The sequence below is a fragment of the Eretmochelys imbricata genome, chromosome 3, assembly GCF_965152235.1.
Source record: "Eretmochelys imbricata isolate rEreImb1 chromosome 3, rEreImb1.hap1, whole genome shotgun sequence".
Taxonomy (NCBI): domain Eukaryota; kingdom Metazoa; phylum Chordata; order Testudines; family Cheloniidae; genus Eretmochelys; species Eretmochelys imbricata.
In genome coordinates, this window is record NC_135574.1 from 143,518,509 (window position 1) to 143,546,392 (window position 27,884).

Here is a 27,884-nt window from a genome sequence, read left to right on the forward strand (position 1 = left end):
AAAAAGATTTTGCACTCTAAAGGCAGTGCATAAACCAAGGGCAAATGCTTTAAACGGCTTGTTAATTAACTCAAAACAAACACTTACCTACTATTCACCATGGGGAAAGCACTCTCCAATTCAGATGAGCCTTTAAAACAGACTATGACATGTTTTAATCAAACCAATACTGTACATGTTGTCTCTTGGAATAGTCACACTTTTTTCCCAAAGGAAAACAACTGAAGAGTGTGTGGAGAGAGGTGGCCTTTCCATATTCGGTGGGCAAGTCAAATCATTTAAGGTTATTGGCCCAGCACCAATGCCCTGTTCCCAGGAAACAACTTGTCCTCATGAATCAGAGTTAAAGACAGAGAGTGAACTCTTTTAAAGCTGCTTGCTCCTCAATGCAGATGGTTGTGTAACAAAACTAAAAATGCATGTCTTCCCAAGACTGAACACTTACACACCTTTTCCAAGTTCTCTTTCTTAAGGTGAGTACTAGCAGCACCTAGGAACCCCTGCCATAATTGTTAAAGACCAATTTAGGAGCTAGAGATTGTCCTCCATCAAAGATTTTACAGTGGGGCAGGCCCAGGAACTAGATCTGTCCCTCAGTTAGGTCAGGCAGGATGTAGTGATAACCAGGAGCATGGAGGTTGTAGAGGGGAGGTGACAGCAATATTTCCCATGATCCTTTAGCATTAACCCAACGAGCAACCAGTAGAAACATTTGGATTCTCATTTTTCATTAAAATAAAACAAACAGCTATTCTGAGAGTAGGAGTCTGTTGTGGCTTCTCTGTTAAATGCAGAATCAGCGGAGGGTGTAATTGATGCTGTTGATGAAAAGGAAAGGGAAAAATGAAATGTCAAAAACTACAAATTATCCTGAAAAATTGGGTGGTAGCATTTCTCATTTGTGGAGGCACCCTGTTTGAAAAGCACTCAGTTGGGGCAGTCTCATCTCTGTGTAGTCTCATGTCTGATGCCAGGGGAAAAAATTGTCATGTTGCACTTTCAGAGGTGGACAATGCTTTCCCTGTCTCAGGTGTGTGTACCTATGTATGGTCTTAGATCACAATGCTCCCTTCTGGCCTTATAAACTGTGACTATGCATCTAAGTATGCAGGGAAACAGCCTAAACAGGGAACCTTTCAGTCCTGTTCCAAGCCGATCCCCCAAACAAGCAAGAGCAGCAGAAAGGCTTGAGGTAGGCAAAATCATGGGAAATCTCAGGCCTTGTGTTTACTTATTACTGCTGAGAGTGGGCTGCTGGTAACGCTGACAGTTATTGTTGTATGTCAGCAAGCGTTGCAGCCTTAGCCTTTAATCCAGTTACAAGTGTGGTGGAGGTCTTATTTATTCATGATTAGGGGGCTTCAGTCATGGATCAGGGCCCCAGCATGCTAGACATTGAACAAACCATACAACTATGATGGACTTGTGATTTCTTTTGGAACATCTAAAGGGTCATCAGCAATGAGACTGAATGATCTGCATGAAGCTGCAGAATGAAAATTTAACTTGCAATAGCCCCTTCAGGACCTGCAACCCCTAAAGTTTTTTTGCATGGGTGCCTTTTGGCTTAGAAGAAACGCTTTCTGTCATACTGAGTAACTCAGGAGCAGCTACTATCCCTAAGTAATAGCGTTCTCCTCGTCCAATGATTGGCCCCTTAATCAGAGCGTTTTTTTGCCATTTATTAAAACAAAGAGGAAAAATATGTTTCCATTTTCTTTTATAAACTCCAGTGATGACCAAGTAGTCCTGAACTCCTAATGCAGTTACTGCAGTTGGCATTACATGCTAACAGCAATATGCCTGTGTCAAGGTTCCTTCCCCACTCTGAACTCTAGGGTACAGATGTGGGAACCTGCATGAAAACCTCCTAAGCTTACTTTTATCAGCTTAGGTTAAAACTTCCCCAAGGTGCAAACTATTTTACCTTTTGCCCTTGGACTTTATTGCTGCCACCACCAAACATCTAACAAGTATATAATTGGGAAAGAGCCCGTTTGGAAACATCTTTCCCCCCAAAATCCTCCCAACCCTTACACCCCCTTTCCTGGGGAAGGCTTGATAAAAATCCTCACCAATCTGCATAGGTGAACACAGACCCAAACCCTTGGATCTTAAGAACAATGAAAAAGCAATCAGATTCTTAAAAGAAGAATTTTAATAGAAGAAAAAGTAAAAAGAATCACCTCTGTAAAGTCAGGATGGTAAATACCTTACAAAGTAATTAGATTCAAAACATAGAGAATCCCTCTAGGCAAAACGTTAAGTTACAAAAAGACACAAAAACAGGAATCTGCATTCCATTCAGCACAGCTTATTTTCTCAGCCATTTAAAGGAATCAGAATCTAGTGCATATCTAGCTAGATTACTTACTAATTTCTAAGACTCCATTCCTGTTCTGTACCCGGCAAAAGCATCACACAGACGAAGGGAGAGGCTTTGTTTCTCCCTCCCCCCAGCTTTTGAAAGTATCTTGTCTCCTCATTGGTCATTGTGGTCAGGTGCCAGCGAGGTTGTCCTAGCTTCTTAACCCTTTACAGGTGAAAGGGTTTTTCCTCAGGCCAGGAGGGATTGTAAAGGTGTTTACCCTTCCCTTTATATTTATGACAGCCTGTGCTTGAAATTTTTGAATAAACAGGGTAATAGCAAGACTTTCATACTTGTAGAATTATATTTGGGCTGCTTTGACCTTACAATTCGTGCTATCATTTGATTTTTAAAGTCATTCGGTTAAATTTATATGCAACGGAGGGAGAGATTTTAAGGTTGAAAAGTGGGCTTGGGTCAAACTGACCATTTATTTGACTTCTCTTGATCATTTTACACCTAAAAGATGGAAAAAGATGGTCCTGGGGAAACCAGCTCTGCCCAGGAAATGACTTGGGAAGAAGGAGAATAAAGTCAGCTGTCAGGGATTGCTGCAATCTCTGGTGCTTCATTCCTTCAACTTTATTGACTTTGTCATGTAGCAGGACTCATCTCCGAGCCCTTTTGTGCTTGAGAGATCTTAACCTTGTCTATATGATTCTATTGCTTAAGCATACAGAAATTTTCAGATTATTTGTGTGGGTGGGGTAGATTTTTCCTTTAATTTACCTATTAGGAGTTAACGCCTATCTTAGCAAAACACTATCAATAATGTTAAGTAACCATATTGCGTAGGTTGTAGTCATAGGCTGTAATTACTATTTGGTAATTCTTGTAAGAGCTTTCACTATGAACCCACTACAGTGTACTCCCAATTACATAAATAGTATGGGCGAGCCTGATTATATTTGGATAATTGGGAGGGCAGGAGCCATTCAACATCAGGGTGGCCTCCTAACAGCCGAGGACTCCTCCTCCTCCTTCTCATAGTCCTGGCCAGGGAACTCTACTCTGCAGTGATTACTCACCCATGACAGCGGGGCTGCAGAGGGCTCCCTGCACTGCTGCAGGCCCGATGACCCCTGATCCCAGCATGCGTGAGGTGTAGGACCCAGCAGAGCCCCAGGCTAGGGAGCTGCTCTGTCCTGCCAGGACTGACTCTTTCCCTGCCCTACAATGACAATGGGGCTGCAGAGGTCTCTCTGCACTGCCGCAGGAGCCATTCAGCAGCGGGGTGGCCTCCCCCAGGGCTGGGGACTCATTGGCCTCCTCCTTAGAGCAGAGATTCCTGGCCAAGACTACAATATCTGAACCTCCCCATTTTCTGAATCCTTTCCTTGTCCCCCAGCATGAGATACATGGGGGACAAATAAGGGATCTGGATAATACAGAGATTTGGATCATAGGGTTTTGGATAAATGGAACTACACTTCATGCACAGGTTAGTTTGTTATATGTTCTTATTACAGTGCTATAAGTGTACACTGACTGACTACCTAGAGTTAGTGATCAGGGTGTACACTGATAACAAGAACCTATAACCTATAATAAGAACCTATAATAAATTGTGCTGTGCATAACAGTGTACTTTGTGGGTTTTCTGTATACTACCCTCTCCTTTATAACATGGGATAGATTTGAGTAGACCTAGTCAGGAATTAACCATTACTATTTTCAATTTTAAAATTTCCTAAGAGGAAACCCTACACTTTTGACCTTCCTGAAGAAAGTTTCTGGGAAAGGTGGTTCTGTACTTGCTTTTTCTTCATCAGCTGAGTCAGTGAATAACAAATGTGATATTTCAGTAGATAAGGTACCTTAACCTATGGAAGCATAACTGGATTCTGTGGTTCTTGCCCTCTCCCATATAGACCTGACTCAATTAGCTTAGCCTTAAAGAGATTAAGTGGGAAGGAAAAGACAGTGGAAAAATCCTTCCTAAACAACCTACAAACACTTGTGCATATGCAAGTAAGTTTACTGATGTGATCTGTCCCCATGAAGTCCATGAGACTCCTCACAGGAGTGAAGCTATTCATTTACGTAAGTGTTTGCAAGATTGGGTCTCTAAGGATAACACGGATATAAGAATTCAAGTAAAAAGGTGTCCTGCATTCAGTAGAACTACTCACATCTTGTTAACTTACCTTTGGTTCATTCTGAGATGTCTCCTCCTATATGCCTGCATGCTTTTAAAACTTCTAAAAAGAGTTTTTGACAGCAGATGAATCATTTCCTCCTTTAGCTGCAGTACTTGATCCATCTGTTTAAAACTCTCACCCTGTTTCCCTTCATGGAGAAGGTGCAACATCCTCGGTGACACCAAAAGGTTCTCAGACACTTAAGCAAATCTTTTTGGTTAATTTTGGATTTTAATGCACACTGGAAGGGATATTTTTTAAATCCCTCAATTCCTGGATGTTCGTTTTCAGGGGCACAGTTTGTTTTCCTGGATTCTACTAAAACTAGCTGATGTAGAAGCAGGGCCGGCTCTAGGATTTTTGCCCCCCCAAGCAAAAAATTTTTGGCTGCCCCTGCTTTTTTTCATGCCCCCCTTCCCCGCCTCCAGCTCCACCCCAACTCTGCCCCTTCCCAACCCCTTCCCCAAATCCCCAGCCCCGCCTCCTCCCCCGGGCATGCTGCATTCCCCCCCATTGCTTCCTGCGGCCCCCCCTCAAAACCCCCCACCCTCACTCACCCCTCTCCTCCACCTGCTCCCCTGAACACACCGCCACTCCGCGTCTCCCCCCTCCCTCTCAGGCGAGGGAGAGGCAGCGCGTTCAGGGGAGCAGGCAGAGCAGAGGTGAGCGAGGGTGGGGGGGAGAGCGCAGGAAGTAACGGGGGGGTAGAGGAACCGCTCCCCACCCCAGCTCACTTCCGTTCCACCACTGCTGCCTCCCCTGAGCGCTCCGCCGCTCGGTTTCTCCTCCTTCCCTCCCTCCCAGGCTTGCTGTTCCAAACAGCTGTTTCATGCGAGGGAGGGAGGAAGGGGGGAGAAGCGGAGTGGAGGCGGTGGCGCAGTCAGGGCAGCAGGTGGAGGCGGAGCTGGGGTGGCAGGGGGACCATTCCTGGGGCAGCATGGCCGGCGCCGGAATGCCGCCCCTAGAAATGTGCCGCCCCAAGCACCTGCTTGTTTTGCTGATGCCTAGAGCCGGCCCTGTGTAGACGAAAATAATTCTTTGTTCCCGATCTTCAACATCTTCGTGCAATTTGCAAACTCTTCTAGCACTGCCTTTGTCAAATGGTTTGTGAAACAGGAGGTAAAATATTTATGTTTAACAAATTAAGATTTGTTTTAGGGCAGCTGGAGGGCCTCATACACAGTCAGGGCTCAATCCTGCAAATATGCACAAGTACTTTTACTCACATGCATAAGTAAGTGTTTCTAGGAATGAGAAACCAGATAGTTTTATGAATCATACGTCCTCAATGAGCAGGAAGTGAAGCCATTAATGGAATCTTAGATCTGCTTGTTCATTTCCCCTCCCCACACATTGATGATAACCTTGAATGTTTTTCACATTGTTTGACCATTTGCACGGAAATACTGTTTGTGAAGATATATATGATAAGCTGATGACGAACTGAGATTCCTTAATATGCAAAAACATGTTCATTACCTCATTTTCACCCATGTTTGCTTCATCTACTGGTTGTTGTGTCTGAACTAGAGTAATAGTTTTAAAAAAATGCTTAAGTGACATAGCAAATGTAAAATGTTTCAAAGTACCAAACCCTCATTGAAAGTCAGTGGAGCTGCACCTCTTAAAGTTTGGATTCATAAGGATGATTTTTAGGCATCACTGACATTCACAATCCACCTTCTTAAATGTGCATCAGAGTAGGGACCTGGACTTGGGTCTCCCACATACCAGATGAGCACCTTGCCCACTGGGCGATAGAGCAAATCTTGAGTGCTTTTCCAAGCTCAATTAATATTTAAATATTCTATTTAAAGTAGAACAGCTTCAGCAGGAGACATTGAGGGAGAGATACACTTGAATGCCCCAGAGCCCAATAGTTAGGGTGCTCACATGCGCGGTGGGAGACCCAAATTCAAGTCCGTGGTCCACATAAGGCAGAGTGGGGATTTGAACCCATATCCTGGGTGAGTGCCCTACCCTAGACTGTTGGGTAAAAGGAAGCCAGCACCATCTCTGCTGTTGTTTTTTTCCCTTGAGTAAGCGGCTGAGCCAGCTTGGGCACCTAAGTTCCAGGGAGGTTCTTGGCTGCGAATCCTAAGGTGCCTCCCTCTGGCATGATTTAGGCACCTAATTCCCTTTGAGGGGCGGTGATTCGGCTACACCCCTCTCATTGGCATTTTTTACTAGCTAGCTTAGGTTGCTTCCCACCCAGCAGACTAGTGTCTGAGTCCCATTTTTAGGGGCCTGACTCTCCCTAGACATTGTATAAAGAGCCTGGGTGCCTAACTCAGGGCTGTGAATTCCACTACATGGCAGGTTAGGTTAGGTTAGGCATGGCAACACTCAGCCGAAGTGCCTACATCACTTTTTAAAGTAGGACTTAAGCTTGTAAGTCTTTAAGCACTTTGTGTAAGTTTATGGGTAAACTTTTCAAATCTCACCATAGTGTTTAGAGCAGGGGAAGTCAATAGGCAGAACGCAGGCCAAATCCGGACCGCCAGAAGCTTCTGAATGGACCATGAAATCTTTTTATTTACTTATTATCATTATTGTTTTTGTATTTGCCCTGGAGTCTGGACCTTGACTAAACCTTGACCAAGAAATCCGCACCGTGACCAAAATAATTGGTTTACAGTGTATCTCTTTTCACTACACATTTGTACAGCACAGGTACCAAATTAAAGATTGGCATTCTACTGTGCTAAGTGTTAGAGTAATGCAAATAACAAGTTTATGCAAAAACATATTGATTTCTTTCTTCTTAAGTGACCCTGGTGGAGTTCTTTTTATTTGATCCATGTGTGTCCTTTGTCTCCTGGAGAAAAGAGGAGGCAGGCGTTGTGGATGTACTTTCTGCTTTTTAAAATATGTTCATTTTTCTGTGGAAAAATGGATGTGAAAAAAACTTTAAGTTAAAAATGTGAGGAATGAATAAGAATGTGGTGTACAAGACATCAGAAATAGACCTCTAGTTTAGGGTTATTTTGGCTCAGACTAGACGGCCCAAATTTTAACAGTATGCAGTTGTATGGCATGTTAGTCTACTTACAATTTGCTGTGGTGATGGTAGGATATGAAATGTAAACTCTTGCTATTGCTAAGTCTGCTGATACAGTATTGTTACTGTGTATCCCCCCTCACTCTGAAAACAGCTCTACAGAATGGGGCTTTTTCTCTAGAACAATCAAAAATGTCTGTTCCAAGCAACCTAATGGTTCAAAACTATTTTTCTGGCACAGAAAGAGAGGTATTGGAAACTGGGGTACAGTGATAGTACACCACGGAAGAGCTAACAGAGAGACTATGGAATTTTTGCTGTATGGAGGAACTGAAATATGAATGGTAGTGCATGTGTGCATCCCCACAAACTTGTAAGTGACCTATATTTCTTGTACCTCTTTTGCTGTAACAAAGGCTGGGCAGACGGTATGCAATGACTGGAGTTTAATGTATTCAGTACAACTGTTTCACCATTTTTTTTTTTACCAGCTTTCTCTGGTTATATGTTCAGATTCTGTAAGATTTTGGGGGCAGAACTTATTTAAAAACAAGCACATGTATGACCAGCACTTAGCAGTTGGGCCCTTATTGCGGCCTCTAGGCACTACGACAATAATAATTTGCTGCAAATAGAGACTAATATTCCCTATAATACATTATCTAAATGCAGCAACTGACAGCATTAAATAGTATACTTTTAAAAATAGTAAATACTTATGCAGAGTACTCTAGAGCAATGGTTCTCAAAGCCGGTCCGCCACTTGTTCAGGGAAAGCCCCTGGCAGGCCGGACTGGTTTGTTTACATGCTGCGTCCGCAGGTTCGGCCGATCGCAGCTCCCACCGGCCGTGGTTCGCCGCTCCAGGCTAATGGGGGCTGCGGAAAGTGGCGCAGGCCAAGAGACGTGCTGGCTGCCCTTCCCGCAGCCCCTATTGGCCTGGAGCGGCAAACCGTGGCCAGTGGGAGCCACGATCGGCCCAACCTGCAGATGCGACATTTAAACAAACCGGTCCGGCCCGCCAGGGGCTTTCCCTGAACAAGCGGCGGACCGGCTTTGAGAACCACTGCTCTAGAGTACTTCCCTTTTGTAAAATGACTGCATGAAAGTACTAATCAGCTACTATGACAAGAAAAAATAGCTGAAGAAAATAATCTGTAGGAAAAACTAACTACCGTAGTATAACACAGTATAAGTGAATATTTCTATTTTCATTGATAAAATAATTCATTAAAATGCTAAAAAAGCACACTGACTCAAGTTCATGCCATCTGTAAAAGGCCCTATGCATCAGGTAAAGTACATTTCTTAGAGGAAAAGTGAATATAAAAATTGCGTTGTGGGATACCCTGTTTATTTCCTGGAAATTATTTCCATGTCACACGTTTTCTTTACAATTATTATTTTTTTAAACTGCCAGTCCTACAAACTCAGCCTAGGATCTGACAGATGAGTTGGATTATTTCCTTCTTACTGATCATAACCAGTAATAAAGGCTCTGCAGAAGCCTTAATATTCCCTCAATATATAGATTGCCCCTTAATTATACATGTGCAATCCATTGTCTTAAAAATACACCCTAAGTGATAGATATGTAACACCATCAAACAAGTGAATATTGTAATATCACAAAATTAATTGCCCAATCCTTTCCCAATTATTTCAACAGGAGTTTTGAGCATGCAAAGAATGTGGGATCAGAGTTGGGTTTTGTCTGGTTCTCTGTCTACTATTACATTCTGATCATAAGCGTAATGTGGATCACATTCTAAGGGAACTGGTTTGGCAAACTGATGCCATTGTACCATGTCAGTTCTTGTCTTCATTTTTGGCCTTTTGTGCCTCTTGCAGCCTGGCACAAATTAGAGCAGCCCTGAGGTCACTCTAACATGGCACAGGAAGCACAGACGTGCAAGGAGATGCTCTAGGCTCAGAAGAGTGCAAAGAAAACCTTCAAGCCACATGTGCTATCCAGCCTCTATATTATGCTCTGTTCAATTTATCAGTACCCCAAGATCTCGCTCTGTATTTCTCACATTATCCTGCATGCAAGTTAGGGTTGCTCCTTAGAAAACAACCTAGAACAAAGGGTTCTGCACAAGAAAAGGGTTTACTTGTTTCCTAAGGTATGCCAATGCTTCAATCAAAGGAGTCCACAACTAGAGCTGGGAGGAAGTGTGACTAATATTGTTCACTGAGTAAATATCTCTGACTAGAACCACAACCAGGACAAACTTGATCCTGAACTACCAACACTATAAGTCAAATATTAAGTAGCCGCTCGCAAGCCATCACACAACCTGAAACTTTCAACAGATCTTACCTTACCCTCTTAAACTGTTTAAAATGGGCACTCTGTGCTGGAAGGTATGGCACTCCAAGGCTGCATGTGTGATGGGTGTGTCCTAAAGTGAGAGCATTTTTGGAAACTAAACTATAAACACACAAAACAAATTCTGAGACAAAATAGTCCTCAGGCCTACATGAGTCATGGGTCATTAATAATCCTTGTCCTGCACACTCTGAGATTATTGCTGTTAACTGCATGGATCATTATAAAGACTTAGTCACAGTTATCCTTCATTAGACAGATGGCTAACAAAAGTGTAGAACCGCTTCCAGTGAGAAGTATAATGGCAGTGGAGTTACACTGATTGTCCCCCAGTTGAGGATCTCACTCTTAATTAGCATGGAAAAAAATGGAAATGCTAATGCATGCCTTTGTAATATAAAGACTAGATAATCAATTAGTGATTTGTGATTTGGGGTACTTCAGTTTTTGATTGCCCAGCTTGAGACATGTTTATGGAGCCTGAATTTTAGAAAGTGCTGAATATGCACTGTTGTATATTGAATGTAATAACATGAGCTGTCGTATAATTGGCTTAGTTGGAATTATTTAATCCAAAATTATTAGTCAAAGACTAATACAGCAAAATACAGAAAGAGAAACATACCTTACCAGCCCTCTGTAACTGGGGAAGTGATGTCAATCTTGTTGACTTCCAACTAACTCCCCACAATTCATCCTTTTATATACCAGTGTAGCACTAAGGAAATCCTTTAAAATCTTTCTTTCCCATGCTTCAATCTTATGTTGAAAATTCTTAATTTACCCAAATAAGTCAATGACATTTAACTTTTTTTTATCACTGTGGAGGCCATCTGTAGCCATAATAGTTCTTAATGACTTAAACATTAATCAATAGTTTGCTGTTACATTGATTATAGAACACATCTGCTATATCAAATGTTCCCTGTCCATTCTGTCAATTATTATTTTGTATCAATTACTGTGCATGTATGACAGAAAACATCTGCTAGAGTGATGCCTGATAAGTTAAAAGCATCTCTCAATAGATTACTGTCGATCAGTCATGGAAAATACCTGCCCCTCATCAATTACAAGAAGTCCCTTTCTGTGCATCTGGACTAGATCAGCAAGTACAATGGTTAGAGCACAACCCATTATTATTAACATGTTACAGTCCACCTAAAATATAGCTTACTGATAACACACTAGGTCAGCTAAAGTTCACCTTTGTGATTTGGGTCCACATACAAAGAATCAAAGGGGTTATGGTAGTTTACCAGAGGGTGGTTAGTAAATGAAACAGTCCGGTCTTTTTGAAGTATCTATAAGGCCCTGCAGGTCTAGAACCCAGTTCGATATCTGGCATTGCCAGGTTGTCACCTGGGAGCATCTGTAACCAGCTTACACTCCACTGCCCATGACCTGTTGTGGACACAGACCATCGGCATTCCTGCCTCAAGGGGTTTGACAGGCAGCAGCCTTCTGGCTCCTGATTGGCTCCGTGATTTGTATAAATGCAAGGGGTATCCAGGCAACAGAGCGAATATCCTGTGGCTGCCACAACAATTCCTGCTCCCTGCTTTTGAACTCCTGGCTTTGACACCTGCTTGATTTGGACTTCACCTCCTGACCCGGACCCTGAAACACAACTTGGACTCTGACCCTTGGTCTTGACCCTGGCCTGGAACTTGACTATGAACGCCTCAGCTACTCCCAGCCTCAGGTTTGACCTTGCTTTGATCCTTGGCCCTGCCTGTCCTTGTTAGGATTCTGACAGTATCTCAAGTTGGACATCCAAAAATGGAGGCACCCAAATCACTAGTCGCCTTTTCAAATCTTGGCCACTAGTTCTTACTCTTTGAACAGGTTTCAGCCCCGGGTGACCTCAAATGAGATGGATGTATAGGATTGGATTGTGACAGCAGCCCCAGGAGGAATTTGTGCTGTTTCAGTGCTCCCTTTTCCATTCAGTCGGTTATGTAGGCCAGTGGAGTAGGGGACAGTTCCACCCTCACCCTGTTGTTTCCCCTCACAGTTTCAGCCAGCCAGTGCCACTCAAGGAAGTGGTAGTCAGGAACAGGGACTCTCCAACGAGCAGCTGAAAAGGCATGGGTGAAGCTCCTTGTGCCTCCCATTTGTGCAGGTCAGAAATCTGGTGCTCTGTTTACAATGTGTTCCTGTTAATTCAAGCTCAGAATGCATCTCGCCAGGTTTGCGCCAGTCTGACATTCTCATAGATTTAGCTCTTCAAAACACATCACTCCTACTTTCTGGTTCACTAGAAAATTCCATATCAATTTCAAGGTTTTAATGCTTGCTTTTAAGGTTCTCAGCAGTTATGACCTAGCACAGCTGACTGATCTTTTGGCTCTGTAGTTTCCCAGTCACTCAATGACTTGCGAATGAACAGGTTATTCAGTCTGTGAGGTATATACTTAAAACCTTGGGAAGTTGGACTTTAAGTGACTCTTCTACATGACTGTGGAACTCTTGATTTCTGTTTGAACTGCTTGATCTTGCACTTCTATTTCATTTAGATTTACTTCTTGCTGCTTTTGACTTTTTTTAAATCAACACATTTAATATTATCATAACATTGTTCAACCACTGTGTGAAAGACACTGTTAACTAGCTATAGCCAATTACTTGACTACTCTTATGGTTCAATATTAAGAATGCTTGAGAAACAACATAGCCAAGCTTAGTCAGTTCATTAGTCAAAGACAAAGCAGGACAACCTGAATAGGAGACTGCTTCCTGGAAGGATTATCTGTGTTCACCTTACATAGAAGGTCTGCTTCAAAAGTATGCATTGAAGGCTACATGTATTTATACTGTAGCTGTCTACAAGCTAAAATGCATTCTATACATCACTGGAGACTCAGCCCACCAATCTGTAGCAGTTTATCTTGGTTGTTCTGTACCATCCTGTACCTCCCTTGTCTTTGTTTTGGATGCCATATTCCAGCTGAGTTGTGTGTTGTGAGTTGTGAAGGTCCTCCTAACTATATCAGGACATACTGTTCATATATCTTATTTTTCTGACAGGTTATTTATTTGTCTGTGCCAAGGATAGAGTTCGGGTATTACAAACTGTTATAGGATATGCCTTAGCCTGAGTCGACATGAGTGAACAGCATTCTGGGAAAAGCATAATACACTACATAGTTATACAACCTAATATAGCTACCCAACATTAATATATAACATGTACAATATTAATGTTGAGTGTAATACATGTTAATGTGGTGTCATACACGAGTGTGTGTATACATAACATTGTATAAATGTCTATTGCTGTTGTTTATAACACAAACCTTAGAATGGTTGAAAAACTCCCAATGGATCAGTTTTCTTTCGGAAAATGAAATGGAAATGTTTGGCAGGTATATGTCATTTCTATCAAAACTCTTCATGGCAGAAAACCAGGTAGGCTGCCTACTTGGTTCCCAGTTTGCTGGCTGGTCAGTAAGCCAGCCAGCCAACTGCCTGGCTAGTGATCTTGCTGTCTGGCTTACTGTCCAGAGGGCTGTCTGGCTCTCTGATTCCCTGCAAGCAAGAAAGCCATCAAGCTCCCTGAAAAGTTAGAGCAATTTCAAACTATTTGAAATGAAATATTTATATAATGTTGAAAGAAAATTTCAGAATTTTATTCTATGGAAAACATCAAAATGTTTCATTTTTCTGATTTGAAGGAGAAAAAATTAGAATTTTCCACAGAACAGGAATTCCAGGTTCTGACCTGCTCTTAGGTCCTATTTCCCCATATTTATTCCCCCCCCTGTTCCACCCCCCATTGTTCCTCAGACGTTCTTGTCAACTGCTGGAACTCGCCCACCTTGATTATCACTACAAAAGGTTCCGCCCCCTCTCCTCGCTGGTAATAGCTCATCTTAAGTGATCACTCTCCTTACAGTGTGTATGGTAACACCCATTGTTTCACGTTCTCTGTGTATATAAATCTCCCCACTGTATTTTCCATTGAATGTATCCGATGAAGTGAGCTGTAGCTCACGAAAGCTTATGCTCAAATAAATTTGTTAGTCTCTAAGGTACCACAACTCCTCCTTTTCTTTTTATTACAGTAGAACCTCATAAGTACGAACACCTCAGGAATGGAGGTTGTTCATAACTCTGAAATGTTCATAACTCTTAACAAAACATTATGGTTGTTCTTTCAAAAGTTGACACCTGAACACTGACTTAATACAGGTTTGAAACTTTACTATGCAGAAGAAAAATTCTGCTTTCGCTTTGTTTATTTTTGTAGTAGTTAACATTTAACGCAGTACTGTACTGTATTTGCTTCTCTTTTTTTTTTGATCCCTGTTGCTGCATGATTGTATACTTCCGGTTCCAAGCGATGTGTGGTTGACTGGTCAGTTCGCAACTCAGAGCTTCTACTGTATGCCATAAAGGAAGAAGTTTGCAAACAGCAAGAGTTTTCTAAGAATGTTTGTGAAAGATCAGAAATACAGCTAGAATTTTCCATTGGGGAGATTTTATTGGCCCTTTAGAATGAAAATCACCTGGCATTCAGATAATCTTTTTCCTGAATAAAATGCCCTGGGTATATGTATTCTACACAAAAAGAAAAGGAGTACTTGTGGCACCTTAGAGACTAACCAATTTATTTGAGCATAAGCTTTCATGAGCAAAAGCTCACTATCCGATGAAGTGAGCTTTAGCTCACGAAAGCTTATGCTCAAATAAATTGGTTAGTCTCTAAGGTGCCACAAGTACTCCTTTTCTTTTTGCGAATACAGACTAACATGGCTGTTACTCTGAAACCTGTATTCTACACAGTGGTTCATTTCTCAGAGTGGAAAGAGGTGTTGGTAGGATTGCTACATTTTTACAGGACATATATAACCATACATTTATAGCAGAGAGCGAGAGAGTAGAAGCTTAATCTCTACCCTTTCTAAGACCCACTGAAATTCTCTCTGTCGGCATTTAGCATCCTGCTGTTTTGCTACTGTATTTTGCAATCTTCCTGCTGTTAGAAGTACATTTTCCAGTGACTTCCCTCCCCTCCCCATGAGGAATGAGCTAGTACTGTGTAACAATGAAGCAGTGCCTTACAAAATGCTGGACTGCAGCATATGAAGAACACTGTTCATTTGTGCACAAGGGCCACATCCACATGAAAAATAACACTACACGACTAAAATTAATGTGAACCATAACCAGCAAAGCAGGCAAACGTAAATCTAAAACCAACCTCTGACTCCAGTAATTCATCACCCTTCCAAAACTTACAAGGTTCTACACGAAGAACCCATCAAAATGTTTATCTGTAGAATGATTAGCACTTCTGTATCTGTAACTGAAGATCAGGCCTAAAGGTAGTTTTATGAAAAAATATTTATTCTAGCACTACAGAGCTTTAAGAAGCGTACTCCATTCTGATCTTACACCAGTTCCATGCTGGTGCATTAATTTTAACTGAGCCAATCCCAGTTTACACCAGTGAAAGTGAGAGGTGAATCTGTGCTGGATTATTTGTTTGCCTTCCAGGGGACGGCCCTAGAAATGCTGTAGCATAACTTTACATGGGCAATAAACAGACTTTGCTCTGAGTAACGCAATAAGGTTACTTCCGGTTAGGTTTGGAAGGATTTGATTTTTGTCAGTAAATGTCACTAACATCAATGGTTTTCACTGTACACACACAAACTGAAAACATATTTCAATTAATAATTAAAATTTACAGATAGACAAAGTAAGGAAAAAGCTGCTTGAGAACTTAATTTGATTTAAGGATATTTACTTAGTATATTTTGACATGTGATGCTGATCCCTTCTCCCATCATTTCATGCAATTGTGAAAATTTAAATAAATAAAAATTTAAAAAATGTTTTCAAATAAACATATTATCCATTTAAATTATTATTAAAAATCAAATTCTGCCAAGCCTCCTTTCAGTCCATTTTTGCGTAATAGATTTTGCAAATGCCTTGAAAAGAAGATGGGACCAGTTCTGCTTTCATGTCTCTGCATGTGTATCAGTTGAGAAATGCAAAGTGTGTGTTCATGTAACAAAGATCAAAATTCGGATCAATTGTCTGGTCCTGATTAGTGATGGAGTACAGTATTTTGTTTCCCTCTAGTGTTGTATCTGTGGGTATCCACTCTGTCAGACAGAGAATATTCAGTCATTTAAAAGCAGAGCACATTTTCCCAATCCTATTAAAATCTTCATAAGTATAATGAGTGGGAGCAGTGGGTGGACTATGAGCAAGTTAATTTCTCTTGGTGTAAAATTGGGATTTGGATGAGAAAATAAAGGTCAGTTTCCTCCTACAATTGCCATACTTCTAAAGTCAATATGAAAATATGGGACTCTGTTCCATGTTAATTAGTTGCTTCACCAGGACATCTGGCAACTGCACCAAAAAATGAGAATGGCAAATGAGATTAATAAGAGAGGCCATTGAGAACTGGATGAGAGGGTGTATTTACCTCGGGATCTGTACACAACAGGGATCTCCCACGTGAGGATTCATCAGTTCAGAAGGGATCACTAGATCATTTAGTATGACCTCCCTGTGTAATACAAAACATAGAAGTTCATTCCGTTACTCCTGTATTGAGCCCAATAACTTGTTTGACCAAAGCATATCTTCCAGAAAGGCATCCAGTCTTGATAGAGAATCCACCACTTTGTTTGGGAGTCAGTTTCAATGCTCACTGTTAAAAATGTATGCCTTATTTCTAATTTGAATTTGTCTGGTTTTAACTTCAAGACAAGTTTTTGTCGTGCCTTTCTCCACTGTATCTGGAAGAAATACATGCTATGTCCTCTCTGGTTGATTTTCCATGTGTTTCAATCATTGAGACAATGGATATACTGAGGTAGCTTCAGGTAGCTACCTGCAGTTTAGACTTATAAATTCATGGCTGGTAAAATCAAATGGGTAGGAAGTGGGTCCACTGTTTGATAGAGCTTATTGATGGCTTCTTTAGGGAGAGCCTTTTGGACTATCAACTTTCATAATATAAGTCATGAGGTTAAAAAAGTAAAATTTCTTGTTACTGGGGATCTCTCTAATCTGCCTTTCTTGGGAAGGGTATTAGGAAGGTGATGGGAGTATCTGCAGTTCTCAGATTTCTTTGGTATCCATCAGTCTAGTTTCTGTTCTGGGTATGGTATAGAAATTGTATTTTCCTCTCTGGAAGAAGCCATGTGGCGATGTTGGATGATTGATCATGTTGGTTCCCACGGAGTTCTGTTCTCTTGCTCCTGTTGGTGAACAAGTTAGGTCTCTAGTGGGAAAGTGAGATGATACGGGCTACAGTGTTGTCGGTGTGTTGGTGACATGACACTCCCCCTCTCAAGCCCAGATGAGCTGCTGCTTTTCTCTCAGTGCTTGGGTGAGGATGCATTCTCACTTGTTCGGGAAGGCATCTCGAAAGAATGGCAGGGATTGTGCCTGACTCCTCCGTTAAGTGAGTATTTCTATCTGTTGCCAACTCACTGTACAATTTAGGGGCAAGGGTACTGCTGGATGCCTGTGTCATACTGGCAGACCAGGTCATGCCAGAGTGTATTCAGGCCAATGCACTTATGTTTTAGTATAAGAACATAAAAACATAAGAATGGCCATACTGGGTCAAACCAAAGGTCCATCTAACCCAGTATCCTGTCTTCCAACAGTGCCAGGTGCTCCAGAGGGAATGAACAGAACAGGTAATCATCAAGTGATCCATTCCTTGTTGTCCATTCCCAGCTTCTGGCAAAAAGAGGCTAGGGACACCATCCCTCCCCATCCTGGCTAATAGCCATTGATGGACCTATTCTTCATGAATATATCTAGTTCTTTTTTTAACCCTGTTATAGTCTTGGCCTTCATAACATCCTCTGGCAAAGAGTTCCTCAGGTTGACTGTGTGTTGTGTGAAGAAATACTTAGTATAGATCAAAGTGATTGTTGAAGGCAGAAAAGTGTATTTGATGTTTAGACTTCATAAAACTAATGGGATGTTACTTGTATTGTTTACTCTTATCTATATCCTATTATTATGCAGCAGCAAACATTTACATTGTGCATACCCCTGTAACTAAATAACCCATCAAAGAAGCTTTGTGAAATGCTATTTTCAAAGCCAGTGGCCACTGTGTGTGATGACTGGAGATCAGAGACTCAAAGTGCATTCTGCACTCACCCTCGTCAGAGGAAAAGCCCACATGGGTAGAGACACTGTCAGCTTGTTTCTTATCAGAAGTTATAAATATTAATTCAAGGAATGATTCTTCTTCTCTGCACTGTTTGGGCTCTTATATGGAAGTATACCAGATGCAAAGCAGAGATCCCCAAAGAAAATCTGGGAACCCTGAAATATTTTGGGGAAACTGGCAGCTTTTTACATCACTGCCACCATGGATCAGCGTTCATGTCACACTACATCAGTACCCCGCCAGGCCAGGGAAGCTAATGATCCAACCAGTGGACCAAGTTCGGTGATGAATCCTGGTCATGTGCCACCTGAGGCACCTTGCACATATGCTAAGAAGTAGCAACTGACATGGTGATATGGATCAGGATTTGACCAGCAGATTTTGATAGATTTCTTGGAGGCAGTGTCTTTTTTTGGTGAGGGGAAAGTGTTGCCAAAGGCAGCATTTGCACTCCTAAGTTCTTAATGAATTTCTTAATGTTTGGTTCACACTTTTGCTACTTTCTTTCATTCCTGCTGACTTACTTGATCACCTGTTGGATGCATGTTGTAGTGATTTTCTGTGATGATACTCTTTTTGTGCCAGTACTTCTGTTAAACTTAAAACACACAATGAAACTTTACTGGCTCCAGGACAGGACTGATTACCTTTTCTTTTAACTTGATATAGTGAGCCCAATGTCCAGGCAGAATGTGGGCTTTGGAGATCCAAACTTACCCATACTCATTGGTTTGCAGCAGATCTGTTTATAAAGTAGCATGATAATTTTCTAGAAAAAAAGTATATAGACATATATTGCATTAGCCTTGACATCTGGAAGAGAAAGTGTCAAAGTTCAATTATTTCATTGTTGGCATTCAAATGGGTATTTCAAAGTATTTGTTTACAGTGCAATTATGCATCCCTTTTGAATTAAAAACAAACTTTTCAGTTTTTCAAGCAGGAACATTTCTCAGATTAAATTGCAGTTAATTGAAGCTGTAATTGCTTTAGATGAACATCATTATAGAGCTGCTTAGAATGTGTTTTTAAGGTTTCCATTTAAATTAGCTTTCAAAAGAGAACCTGTTGCAATTTTTTGTGTTACACTTGGAAAAAGAAGTTTCAATACATAATAGATTTAATTTGGCTGAAATAATTTATAGGGAACCTGAGAAGTCTTTAAATCATGATGTGAGGACTTCAGTAAGTCAGCCAGAGGTTAGGGATCTATTACAGGAGTGGGTGGGGGAGGTTCAGTCGCTTACAATATTCAGGAGATCAGACTAGATGATCATGATGGTCGCTTCTGACCTTAAAGTAAATGTTAAAGTTTTGCAAACTTTATTAGCAGATTGAATCTGGGGAATTATCTTAACTTTCCCTTTTTTAGTCCAACTATCTGAATGATACTGGAGTATGTAGTCACTAAATATACATCCATTCTGATGTAGCTTCACAGAGCATTCTTCTGTCATCAGTGAGAAGTACTTTTATTCCATTCTCTCCCAGCAAAATCATACATGCTGGGAATCTAAGATGCTCCTGGTGGCGGTGTTGTATTGGCTGCAGATTCAGGCCTTTTGGATCAACTACCAATGTCCATAAGTCAGTTTTAGAAAAGGGTCATATCCACAGAGATCATTTCACCAGCACATGCACAAGCATGAGATTCACAGCATTTTGCTGATGGAGTTAACAAACAATGGAATTCAGGGACGTATGCTTTAGGTTGCCTCTCACAGAGACAAGGAAATTGCTCAGATTACGACTCTTAAAGGTACGGATCAGTTTGTTCCTGTAAATTACAACAGTGGGTCTAGAATCAAGTTAGTAAAGTCTTGTTTGCAGGAATATTGTGAAATGCCTGTATTTTTGTTCTCATTTCATTGTGCCAGTTGTTTCATATTTTGTTTCAAGACACAATAGCTTTTTCAATACACAGAATACAAGTCTTCAAACCATACAGCAGTGAATAGTTGAAACAGTTCCAGTAGTAATTTGATTTTAAAATGGTTACTCGTGTCTGGCTGAACCATTTTAATACAGGAAAAGGGTTGGAAATCTCATCAAAGTGTGATGTCATAAAAATATTAGCCTTCTTTTTGGAATTTGGGTGCTGCTTCTACTCCCAGCTGAAAACCAGAAACACAGAGGTACAAACAACCCTCCAACTTCTATATTCTCCCTCTGAGTCCTTCACCATAATCAAAATAGCCTCCAGTTTTCCTACGCTGCTAGAGGTAACATTTCCCCCCTTCACCGTTCAATGATGGACAATCAGACTCACCTGGAGCACCAAACTCAGGCTTAGTTTACACTAGAGAAGACTTCCCAGTGTAGCTCTGCTGGCAAACCTTCCTAATGTAGATGAAGCTCAGAGTGCTTTTTATGGTATAGCTCATATCAGTTCTCTGAACAAAATAAGCTATACCTGAAAAAGGACGTTTTTGCTAGTATAATTATGTCTACACTAGAGCTTTTGCTGGTATAAAAATGTCATAAAAAATCACCTCCTAACTGACATCATTACACCAGCTAAAGTTTTAAGTATAGACCTGCTGCCAGACTCCAGGTGGTGGCTGTATCTCAGCGGCTTAACATGTCATTGCAGAAGAAGCTTTTTATGAAAGACAAGTATTAGCTACATGATCAGAAAGCAATTAAGATTCAAAGACAGCAGCTATTGGCAGATGATCAAGTGACTGGGGCTTTATTACATGTTGCATTATCGTAAGGAAGACTTTGACAGGATGCACTATAGATTTTATTGTACAATAATATATTCTATAGTGCACACTGCAAAACTGCGTTCAAGACATTCCATGAGGCTCCTATTATGGAGTTTCTGAGAAATTCTCTTATGTGAGGGAGCTTTAGGAGATCAGGGAGAAGGAAGAGTGCATGGCCTGAGCTCTCTGTGGGTTTCCTTGATCTTCAGGGACGGACACTCCATCTCTGCTCTGTGGCGATGCCCAGCCCTCCCACTGCTATTGGTTCTGTTTCTCTTGCTTCTGCCACTGTCCTCTAAGGGTGAAGGGAGTTAAAGTTCATATGACTCAGGGCAGTGTTAACTTCCTTGAGAATAGTCAACTGGCTTCTCCTTAGCTCCACCCAACCATGCCCTTAATACACCATGACACCTCAATAGCAAAGGGTTGCTGGATTTCTGATAGTTTGGGGGAAGGGATGCGTCTCCCTTCCATTGCTTTTGGGACACTTCCCTCTCAATGCATTCTTGTTTGCTGTCCTCCCACAGCTCATAATGGAGAGGATCCTGGATCCCATGTAAACTTAAAGTTCTGTTTGTTAGCTTCCTAAAGTGTAATTTGTTGCTCTGTCAGCCCAGGAAAATGGAGAGTACAATACAAAAGAGGTTACAATTTGTCACAAATAGGCATTTAACATAGATTTAATGAGCTAGTTACTGTATATTAATTAAATCTAAATTGTTCATTGAAAGCCTCTTTCTGAGGTTTTTCTTGCCATCTGGTTAACTTATTTTAAATGACAAAAGCAATAAGTACTTAATTACATTCCTTTTAATATATTTTAATTTCTGAAGCATGTAAGACTTTTAATGGACATTTTACAAGGTATAATGAAAGAACTGAAATTTTATCATCTTAGGATCATAGAATCATAGAATATCAAGGTTGGAAGGGACCTCAGGAGGTCATCTAGTCCAACCCCCTGCTCAAAGCAGGACCGATCCCCGACTAAATCATCCCAGCCAGGGCTTTGTCAAGCCTGACCTCAAAAACTTCTAGGGAAGGAGATTCCACCACCTCCCTAGGTAACGCATTCCAGTGTTTCACCACCCTCGTAGTGAAAAAGCTTTTCCTAATATCCAACCTAAATCTCCCCCACTGCAACTTGAGACCATTACTCCTTGTTCTGTCATCTGCTACCACTGAGAACAGTCTAGAGCCATCCTCTTTGGAAGCCCATTTCAGGTAGTTGAAAGCAGCTATCAAATCCCCCCTCATTCTTCTCTTCTGAAGACTAAACATCCCCAGTTCCCTCAGCCTCTCCTCATAACTCATGTGTTCCAGGCCCCTAATCATTTTTGTTGCCCTCCGCTGGACTCTTTCCAATTTTTCCACATCCTTCTTGTAGCGTGGGGCCCAAAACTGGACGCAGTACTCCAGATGAGGCCTCACCAATGTCGAATAGAGGGGAACGATCACGTCCCTCGATCTGCTGGCAATGCCCCTACTTATACATCCCAAAATGCCACTGGCCTTCTTGGCAACAAGGGCACACTGTTGACTCATATCCAACTTTTCGTCCACTGTAACCACTAAGTCCTCTTCTGCAGAACTGCTGCCGAGCCATTCGGTCCCTAGTCTGTAGCGGTGCATTGGATTCTTCCGTCCTAAGTGCAGGACTCTGCACTTGTCCTTGTTGAACCTCATGAGATTTCTTTTGGCCCAATCCTCCAATTTGTCTAGGGCCCTCTGTATCCTATCCCTACCCTCCAGCGTATCTACCACTCCTCCCAGTTTAGTGTCATCTGCAAACTTGCTGAGGGTGCAATCCACACCATCCTCCAGATCATTTATGAAGATATTGAACAAAACCGGCCCCAGGACCGACCCTTGGGGCACTCCACTTGATACCGCCTGCCAACTAGACATGGAGCCATTGATCACTACCCGTTGAGCCCGACAATCTAGCCAGCTTTCTATCCACCTTATACTCCATTCATCCAGCCATACTTCTTTAACTTGCTGGCAAGAATACTGTGGGAGACCGTGTCAAAAGCTTTGCTAAAGTCAAGGAACAACACATCCACTGCTTTCCCTTCATCCACAGAGCCAGTTATCTCGTCATAGAAGGCAATTAGATTAGTCAGGCATGACTTGCCCTTGGTGAATCCATGCTGACTCTTCCTGATCACTTTCCTCTCCTCTAAGTGCTTCAGAATTGATTCCTTGAGGACCTGCTCCATGATTTTTCCAGGGACTGAGGTGAAGCTGACTGGCCTGTAGTTCCCAGGATCCTCCTTCTTCCCTTTTTTAAAGATGGGCACTACATTAGCCTTTTTCCAGTCATCTGGGACCTCCCCCGATCGCCATGAGTTTTGAAAGATAATGGCCAATGGCTCTGCAATCACATCCGCCAACTCCTTTAGCACTCTCGGATGCAACGCATCCGGCCCCATGGACTTGTGCTTGTCCAGCTTTTCTAAATAGTCCTGAACCACTTTTTTCTATGATTACTTGCATTAACTCCTTTGCTACAGAGTGCAGCTGGAACCCTTCTCTGTGCTGATGGAATTCTGTGATGCAGACAAGAGAAGAGTTTCAGTGTTCTGTGTAGATCATAACATTCCCAAAGTGAAAGTGGAGCCCTTATAGGAATCTTCAGAGAAAGATATCACATTTCTTGCTCCTAGAGCTTTTGCTCAATAAAGCTAAGTCCAATGTCCAAGGTTACAACCTTTTTGGCTTTTGTATTGCTTGCTTTTATTACCAGGCTGTATAGTCGTGTAATGACGTTGCAGCGATCACTCATGCCTTCCGCCTTCTGACACCATGGTCAGGAACAGCGCAGAAAGTGCCATGCGGGATGTCATCAAGAAGCAAATCGCCAGGACCTCCTCCAACCAAGATGTCGCCACCTACCTGAGCGGCTCGCTGGAAGGCAAATTTGGAAGAGACGGGGCAGACTTTGCTTCCCTCTGGATTCATGCCTGCAACGCTACGTGACGACTGGAGAAGTGTATCGGCTGCTGCTGGACGTGGTACGAGGAACGCCAGGAGCTGGGAGTCCTGGTACCACAGGTGAGGAACATGGACCACACAGTCCTCACTCTGAAAGCTAGAACCACACTGGACAGGACCCTGAAGGTTACCATCCACTGCCAGTATGTTGAAATTCTGAAACGGAAGCCGGACCAGGGCAAGGCCTTCGAGTGGGACGCCAAAAACCACTTCCTCCCTGGGGGCAGCTTCACCCAGTTTGCTGACTGGAGGTTCATCCATAGGGGCCAGCTCAACTGCATTCCACTGAATGGAGCCATCCGCCATGGGAATCGGGACAAGTGATGTAGGAAGTGCAGCTATGCCAATGAGACAGTACCCCACGTCCTGTGTAGCTGCAAGCCCCATTTCAGAGCCTGGCAGCTGCAACACAATGCCATCCAAGATAGCCTGGTCAGAGCCATCCCACCACCCATAGGGAAGGGTACCGTGAATGCCACCATCCCCAGAACTGACAGCCAACTGTGACCAGACATTGTCCTCACCAATGAGGACTGGAAGAAGACCATCATGGTGGATGTCACAGTGCCCTTTAAGAACAGGACCCCAGTCTTCCGTGATGCCTGAGCTTGAAGGAAATATGCCCCTCTGGCTGACACTTTGAGAGCTAAGGGTTACCAGGTTCAGACAGACGCACTGATAATCGGAGCCCTGGGCTCAGGGCCTCAGTAATGAGCTAGTGTTGAGAGAATGTGGAATCGGTCAACACTACGCTCGGCTGATGAGGCAACTCATGGTGTCGGACGCCATCAGGTGATCGAGGGACATCTACATAGAACACATCACCGGACATCAGCAATACCAGAAGGGAAGAGCTAGAGTGCCGGTGAGAAGCGCAGTGGGGAAAGTAACTGAAATCTTTCCTCATGGATTGTATTTTCCAAATGGACAATCTACCCAAAATGCTCAATTACTGAGGTACAATCTACACTAATTCCTATATTTGCTTTCTACAACCAACTCTATATAACTTTTTATGACTGATGTACCCAAGTATTCAGATTCTAATATCTAAACTGTATTGTTAAATTTATTCACCTAAATTTGGGTTAATGTTGATTGTGCGCTATATATATCTTGGTTAGTCTCTAAGGTGCCACAAGTCCTCCTTTTCTTTTTGCGAATACAGACTAACACGGCTGTTACTCTGAAACCTATATATATCTTATGACTTTTTAAAACAAACTTTGTATTGTGGATAATCTAAGCACTATACCCAAATTTACAGACACTCTTTTATTAACCTGTGATATATATATATATATATAAACTTTAGCTTTAATAAAATTTTTAGGGATCTGAAGAAATGAGGAAAGACCCACCCCCCATTGTCTAAAAAATCCAAGCAACTTCACTGCAGCCAGAACCCTCATACAGCAGCACCTGCCGGCCCTAGATGTGGGGACAGGTGGCACCACCCACCACAAAAACACTTTGTTTGACTATTCATTTCCCCAGTCTTTCTTAAACTACACCTATCTGCAGGGCCCTACCAAATTCATGGCTGTGAAAAACATATCACAGACCATGAAATCAGCCCTCCCCTGTGAAATCTAGCTATTGGAGGGGCAGGGATGGGGGCGCTCTAGCCGGGGGCTCCTACTGTGCACTGGGCTCTAGATGCTAGTCCGATGGGCTGGGGAGGAATAGAACTTCCCCTTCCCCTGCATGGCTGCTCTCGAGGGGACATCAGATACACCTCTGGGTACCTGGGCTCTGAAGGCATTGCAACCATAGAGCTTCCTGCAGCTGGGGGAGGATCCCAGAGGTGGATCTGATCCTTCCCCCTCCCACCTCCACCTGTGGGAACCTCCTCCAGTTGCAGGAAGCTGTAGGGCTGCTGCCTTCAAAGCCCAGCTCTGAAGCCAGTGAAGAAGTGAAGGTCCCACGATCCTCCCCCTACAACAGCTTTGCAATCCCACCCTTCTTTGAACCCCTTTTGGGTTGGGACTCTGACGGTTACAACACTGTGAAATTTCAGTTGCATACATCTGAAAACGTGAAACTGACCAATTTTAAAACCCTCTGGTGGTGAACTTGACTAAAATGGACCATGAATTTAGTAGGGGCCTACTTATCTGCATCCCAGCTAGTAGGGGAGGGGAAGCTCATTACTGTATCTATAGCAAATCAATCAATGCCTGCAAAACAAATCGTTAAAAAAACCCATGAGGAAAACACTTCTTACTGCTCTAGTTATGACTTGATTATGCCATTCAGGCGCTTCCTATAATAAAGTGCAGTGCGGAGTTGCACTGCCCAAGGGACAATACCAGAATTCCCTTGGTGCTCCCAAGGACACGGGGCAGCATGCCCATTATTATACATCTTTGTGGAGTGCATGTGGCAGGCTAGCTCAGCTGTCTGGTGCCAGGGCTCTGCCGCCTCCTCCCTATCCCTTCCTGCTGCCGTGGAGGTGCAATAGTCCCAAAGGGAGTTCGAAAAATGTATTGAGGCTTCAATGAGTGCTGGTGCTGCAATTCTATCTTGCCCTTTCCTAGCTCCTGTGAGAGGAAAGAGGTTCCTTAAGCTGACCTCCCACCATGCAATAGAACGATTTTTCCCACCAAATAATGACATCTCTTTTTGAAATGTAGCAGTAATTAAGTGTGGTGGGTGAGCAAGGGATTGCAGATTTATTGTTAGCAGAAGCTTAGAAATTAGAAACAGAAAAGACCTACTAGGGCTTCAAGTCCAACCCCCAACCTGTGAGTATAACTCCTTATGTACTATGCTGAAAAAAAATACATACCCATAGAGAGAGAGGGGAAAAAATCTGGCAGAAACACAGTGTATTTCATTTTGCATGTGACAGGAACACAGCTACTGTTGAGGAAAAGCCCTCTTTTCAACAAACAGCTCTTCAGCCTGTGCTTAAAAGCTAAGGTTCATATCACCTCCCATTCAGAGGTGAATAGAGCAAATAAAACTAAATAACCACTAAATGTAGCCAATAATATGAAAAATACAATCAAAGTCAAACAAGCATCATGCTTCATTCCATCCAGCCTTCGTGTATGGCTGGCCACAGATGTCTTGCCATGTGATATAAGTATAGTGTGCTAGCGTTCTTCACAAGTTTGGGTAGAGTGACCTCGTGGACAGGAAAGGGGGTCAGCCACTCTGTGTTTTTATCCTCTGGAAACCCATGGAATTTTTGTAAGCGATTCTCAGAGTTGGAGCATGATCTGAAGCCCACCGCAATCTGGGAGTTGATGACAGTATAAGTAACAAACCCTACTCCTCAATGAGTGCAAAGGTGGGTTGATTAGTGAGAACATGGCTCCTAAAAGAGCCTTGTCTCTTGCAATAATCAGGAAATAATGTGGAGAGACAAAAATTGGGTCCACGGGAGCTCTACAGATCACAGGACACCCTCATGAGTAAAGGCCAGATCCTGTAAGATTCTTTATAAGCCTCTCCCTCTGAGGAAATGATGATGAGTGAGGAGCTCCCTCTGGCATGGTGCAGAGAGTTTCCTGAGTAACTTTCCCCTGTCATGGTTCTCCCCCCTTCCCAACCACATTGCAGGGGCTGCTATAGCCATAATTTAGACCTAGATTACACTACTGATTTTCTTTGTGATTTTCTTACACATAAAACTCAAAGCTCATCAGCTGACTATAAAACACTAATTTTCAACCAGTCAACTTGCTTTATCACAGGATTTTTAACCCCTCAGTTTTAATACCGAGTGCACTGAAATTGATAGAAGTGCTCAGTATTATGCATTAGTGCAGTTGCTGCTGTTGTGCATTATGGAATATTATCTATACTCTCAATTCATTGTAGCTAAGTGACCTTGTAGTTCTCCACCCTGCTCATGAGCCATCTGCTAATTACAACTGTCATAGCTTTAGAGCAATTTATTCAGATTCAGAAATTAAGAAAAAGGCCAAAAGCAGCTCCATGCAGGATAAGAGTATGGATTTTAATGGCCTAGGAGCAACTTCAGATATGAATTGGCAGAAGGCAGAGCGAGCCCTTGAAGGCCACTGAAGGCCATAATACATTTACAGTAGTAAATGTATAACTATATAATTGCAGATTGAATGCCAGAATGCTTAAGTCAGTTTTAATCATTTCAGAAATCTCTTCTGTAGTTAGGAGTCTGTCTATCAGAATGTTCCTT